The sequence below is a fragment of the Plectropomus leopardus genome, chromosome 9 (genome assembly GCF_026936395.1).
Source record: "Plectropomus leopardus strain MGB_pleo_1.0 chromosome 9, ASM2693639v1, whole genome shotgun sequence".
NCBI lineage: Eukaryota > Metazoa > Chordata > Actinopteri > Perciformes > Serranidae > Plectropomus > Plectropomus leopardus.
Genome location: NC_142184.1, coordinates 341,209 through 347,208, shown reverse-complemented (window position 1 = coordinate 347,208; position 6,000 = coordinate 341,209).

Below are 6,000 nucleotides of genomic sequence, written 5' to 3'. Positions count from 1 at the left end.
CAGATTTCATGTGTTTTGTTTCCTCACAAACAAAATCAAAACAAACAAAAATCAGTTTCCCCGCAGAGTAGTGACAGGTGAGTGACAGGCGAGTGAAAGGTGAGTGACTGGTGAGTGAAAGGTGAGTGACAGGTGAGTGACAGGTGAGTGAAAGGTGAGTGACAGGTGAGTGAAAGGTGAGTGACAGGTGAGTGACAGGTGAGTGAAAGGTGAGTGACTGGTGAGTGATAGGTGAGTGACAGGTGAGTGAAAGGTGAGTGACAGGTGAGTGACAAGTGAGTGAAAGGTGAGTGACAGGTGAGTGACAGGTGAGTGAAAGGTGAGTGACTGGTGAGTGAAAGGTGAGTGACAGGTGAGTGACAGGTGAGTGAAAGGTGAGTGAAGGGTGAGTGACAGGTGAGTGAAAGGTGAGTGACTGGTGAGTGAAAGGTGAGTGACAGGTGAGTGACGGGTGAGTGAGAGGTGAGTGACAGGTGAGTGAAAGGTGAGTGACAGGTGAGTGAGAGGTGAGTGACAGGTGAGTGACAGGTGAGTGAAAGGTGAGTGACTGGTGAGTGAAAGGTGAGTGACAGGTGAGTGACGGGTGAGTGAGAGGTAAGTGACAGGTGAATGAAAGGTGAGTGACTGGTGAGTGAGAGGTAAGTGACAGGTGAGTGAAAGGTGAGTGACGGGTGAGTGAGAGGTAAGTGACAGGTGAGTGAAAGGTGAGTGACTGGTGAGTGACAGGTGAGTGACGGGTGAGTGACAGGTGAGTGACAGGTGAGTGAGGGGTGAGTGACAGGTGAGTGAAAGGTGAGTGACGGGTGAGTGACAGGTGAGTGAAAGGTGAGTGACAGGTGAGTGACAGGTGAGTGACTGGTGAGTGACAGGTGAGTGACAGGTGAGTGAGTGGTGAGTGAAGGGTGAGGGAAGGGTGAGTGACAGGTGAGTGACAGGTGAGTGAAAGGTGAGTGACAGGAGAGTGAGAGGTGAGTGACAGGTGAGTGAAAGGTGAGTGAATGGTGAGTGACAGGTGAGTGATAGGTGAGTGAAGGTGAGTGAAGGGTGAGGGACAGGTGAGTGACAGGTGAGTGAAAGGTGAGTGACAGGTGAGTGAAAGGTGAGTGACTGGTGAGTGACTGGTGAGTGACAGGTGAGTGACTGGTGAGTGAGAGGTGAGTGAAAGGGGAGAGATAGGGGAGTGACAGGTGAGTGGAAAGTGAGTGAGAGGTGAGAGATGGGTGAGTGGTAGGTGAGTGGTAGGTGAGTGAGTGGTGGGTGACAGGTGAGTGACTGGTGAGTGAAAGGTGAGTGACAGGTGAGTGAAAGGTGAGTGACAGGTGAGTGAAAGGTGAGTGGAGGGTGACAGGTGAGTGACGGGTGAGTGAAAGGTGAGTGACAGGTGAGTGAAAGGTGAGTGAAGGGTGAGTGATGGGTGAGTGACAGGTGAGTGACAGGTGAGTGACGGGTGAGTGACAGGTGAGTGACAGGTGAGTGAAAGGTGAGTGACGGGTGAGTGAGAGGTAAGTGACAGGTGAGTGACTGGTGAGTGACAGGTGAGTGACTGGTGGATAACAGGTGAGGGACAGGTGAGTGACGGGTGATGGAGAGGTAAGTGACAGGTGAGTGAAAGGTGAGTGACGGGTGAGTGAGAGGTGAGTGACAGGTGAGTGAAAGGTGAGTGACAGGTGAGTGGCAGGTGAGTGACAGGTGGATGACAGGTGAGTGAAAGGTGAGTGACTGGTGAGTGACAGGTGAGTGAAGGTGAGTGACAGGTGAGTGACAGGTGAGTGAAAGGTGAGTGACTGGTGAGTGAAAGGTGAGTGACAGGTGAGTGACAGGTGAGTGAAAGGTGAGTGAAGGGTGAGTGACAGGTGAGTGAAAGGTGAGTGACTGGTGAGTGAAGGTGAGTGACAGGTGAGTGTGGGTGAGTGAGGAGGTAAGTGACAGGTGAGTGAAAGGTGAGTGTGGTGAGTGACGGGTGAGTGACTGGTGAGTGACAGGTGAGTGACAGGTGAGTGACGGGTGAGTGAGAGGTGAGTGACAGGTGAGTGACGGGTGAGTGAGAGGTAAGTGACAGGTGAGTGAAAGGTGAGTGTGGTGAGTGAGAGGTAAGTGACAGGTGAGTGAAAGGTGAGTGTGGTGAGTGAGAGGTAAGTGACAGGTGAGTGAAAGGTGAGTGACTGGTGAGTGTCAGGTGAGTGACAGGTGGATAACAGGTGAGTGACAGGTGAGTGAGAGGTAAGTGACAGGTGAGTGAAAGGTGAGTGACGGGTGAGTGACAGGTGAGTGAAAGGTGAGTGACAGGTGAGTGACAGGTGAGTGGCAGGTGAGTGACTGGTGAGTGACAGGTGAGTGATTGGTGAGTGAAAGGTGAGTGAAGGGTGAGTGACAGGTGAGTGACAGGCGAGTGAAAGGTGAGTGACAGGTGAGTGACAGGTGAGTGAAGGGTGAGTGACAGGTGAGTGAAAGGTGAGTGACTGGTGAGTGAAAGGTGAGTGACAGGAGAGTGACGGGTGGTGAGTGAGAGGTAAGTGACAGGTGAGTGAAAGGTGAGTGTGGTGAGTGACTGGTGAGTGAAAGGTGAGTGACAGGTGAGTGAAAGGTGAGTGACAGGTGAGTGAAAGGTGAGTGACAGGTGAGTGACGGTGAGTGAGAGGTAAGTGACAGGTGAGTGAAAGGTGAGTGACGGGTGAGTGAGAGGTAAGTGACAGGTGAGTGAAAGGTGAGTGTGACGGTGAGTGAGAGGTAAGTGACAGGTGAGTGAAAGGTGAGTGACTGGTGAGTGACAGGTGAGTGACTGGTGGATAACAGGTGAGTGACAGGTGAGTGAGAGGTAAGTGACAGGTGAGTGAAAGGTGAGGACGGGTGAGTGACAGGTGAGTGAAAGGTGAGTGACAGGTGAGTGACAGGTGAGTGGCTGGTGAGTGACTGGTGAGTGACAGGTGAGTGACTGGTGAGTGAAAGGTGAGTGAAGGGTGGGTGACAGGAGAGCGACAGGGGAGTGAAGGGTGAGTGACAGTTGAGTGACAGGTGAGTGACTGGTGAGTGACAGGTGAGTGAAAGGTGAGTGACTGGTGAGTGAAAGGTGAGTGACAGGTGAGTGACGGGTGAGTGAGAGGTAAGTGACAGGTGAGTGAAAGGTGAGTGACGGGTGAGTGAGAGGTGAGTGACAGGTGAGTGACAGGTGAGTGAAAGGTGAGTGACTGGTGAGTGAAAGGTGAGTGACAGGTGAGTGACGGGTGAGTGAGAGGTAAGTGACAGGTGAGTGACGGGTGAGTGACGGGTGAGTGAGAGGTAAGTGACAGGTGAGTGAAAGGTGAGTGACGGGTGAGTGAGAGGTAAGTGATAGGTGAGTGAAAGGTGAGTGACTGGTGAGTGACAGGTGAGTGACTGGTGGATAACAGGTGAGTGACAGGTGAGTGAGAGGTAAGTGACAGGTGAGTGAAAGGTGGTGTGACGGGTGAGTGACAGGTGAGTGAAAGGTGAGTGACAGGTGAGTGACAGGTGAGTGGCTGGTGAGTGACTGGTGAGTGACAGGTGAGTGACGGGTGAGTGAAAGGTGAGTGACGGGTGAGTGACAGGTGAGTGACAGGTGAGTGAAAGGTGAGTGGCAGGTGAGTGACAGGTGAGTGAGAGGTGAGTGACAGGTGAGTGACAGGTGAGTGACTGGTGAGTGACAGGTGAGTGATTGGTGAGTGAAAGGTTAGTGATGGGTGAGTTACAGGTGAGTGACAGGCGAGTGAAGGGTGAGTGTCAGGTGAGTAAAAAGTGAGATACTGGGGAGTGACTGGTGAGTGACAGGTGAGTGACTGGTGAGTGAAAGGTGAGTGAAGGGTGAGTGACAGGTGAGTGACAGGTGAGTGAAAGGTGAGTGACAGGTGAGTGAAAGGTGAGTGACAGGTGAGTGACTGGTGAGTGAAAGGTGAGTGACAGGTGAGTGAAAGGTGAGTGACAGGTGAGTGAAAGGTGAGTGAAGGGTGAGAGATGAGTGAGTGATGGGTGAGAGGTGAGTGACAGGTGAGTGAAAGGTGAGTGACGGGTGAGTGATGGGTGAGTGACAGGTGAGTGACAGGTGAGTGACCGGTGAGGGAGAGGTGAGTGACAGGTGAGTGAAAGGTGAGTGTGTGGTGAGTGAGAGGTAAGTGACAGGTGAGTGACTGGTGAGTGACAGGTGAGTGACAGGTGGGTGACAGGTGAGTGACAGGTGAGTGACGGGTGAGTGAGAGGTAAGTGACAGGTGAGTGAAAGGTGAGTGACGGGTGAGTGACAGGTGAGTGACAGGTGAGTGAAAGGTGAGTGACAGGTGAGTGACTGGTGAGTGACAGGTGAGTGACAGGTGAGTGACAGGTGAGTGACAGGTGAGTGACAGGTGAGTGAAAGGTGAGTGACAGGTGAGTGACAGGTGAGTGAAAGGTGAGTGACTGGTGAGTGAAAGGTGAGTGACAGGTGAGTGACAGGTGAGTGAAAGGTGAGTGAAAGGTGAGTGACAGGTGAGTGAAAGGTGAGTGAAGGATGACAGGTGAGTGACAGGTGAGTGAAAGGTGAGTGACAGGTGAGTGACAGGTGAGTGACTGGTGGATAACAGGTGAGTGACAGGTGAGTGACGGGTGAGTGAGAGGTAAGTGACAGGTGAGTGACGGGTGAGTGAGAGGTAAGTGACAGGTGAGTGAAAGGTGAGTGACTGGTGAGTGACAGGTGAGTGACTGGTGGATAACAGGTGAGTGACAGGTGAGTGACGGGTGAGTGAGAGGTAAGTGACAGGTGAGTGAAAGGTGAGTGACGGGTGAGTAAGCGGTAAGTGACAGGTGAGTGACAGGTGAGTGAAAGGTGAGTGACTGGTGAGTGACAGGTGAGTGACTGGTGGATAACAGGTGCGTGACAGGTGAGTGACAGGTGAGTGAGAGGTAAGTGACAGGTGAGTGAAAGGTGAGTGACGGGTGAGTGAGAGGTAAGTGACAGGTGAGTGACAGGCGAGTGAAAGGTGAGTGACTGGTGAGTGACAGGTGAGTGACAGGTGGATAACAGGTGAGTGACAGGTGAGTGGCGGGTGAGTGAGAGGTAAGTGACAGGTGAGTGAAAGAAATGGTCTGTCTCAGTCATCTGTCTCTCAGTTGTCTGTCTCTCAGCTTTCTATCAGTCGTCTCTCAGCTGATAGACAGTTGTCTTTTTGTCCAGCAGGTGTCAGTATCTGATGAGGATCTGTCTTCTGTCCTCTGTCTGAATGTTAATCAGCTGTCTGACTTGTTTTTCTGATCAGATTTAATCAAATTTTAGAAATACAGAAAAATATTTTTAATCATTTTAGGCGCATGAAACTACACACGCACATAAATTGACCCACACACACACATACTGACACACACGCACACAGACACATACTGACCCCCCCCCACACACACACACACACACACACACACACACACACACACACACACACACACACACACACACACACACACACACACACACACACACACACACACACACACACATACTGACACACACACACACACACATACTGACCCACACACACACACACACACACACACACACACACACACACACACACACACACACACACACACACACACACACACACACACACATACTGACACACACACACACACACACATACTGACCCACACACACACACACACACACATACTGACCCACACTCACACTGACATACAGTGTGTGTGTATGGGTGTGTGTGTGTGTGTGTGTCAGTATGTGTGTTTGTGTGTGTGTCAGTATATGTGTGTGTGTCAGTATGTGTGTGTGTGAGTGGGTCAGTATGTGTGTGTGTGTGTCAGTATGTGTGTGTGTGAGTGGGTTAGTATATGTGTGTGTGTGAGTGGGTCAGTGTGTGTGTGTGTGTGTGTGTGTGTGTGTCAGTATATGTGTGTATGTGTGTGTGTGTGTGTCTCTCTGTGTTTGATGTCGGCGTCCCGGGGGGTCAGAGGTCAGGTCGAGTTGTCTTTTCAGTGCTTTCCTGTTTCCTGTTTGGACGTCCTGGCA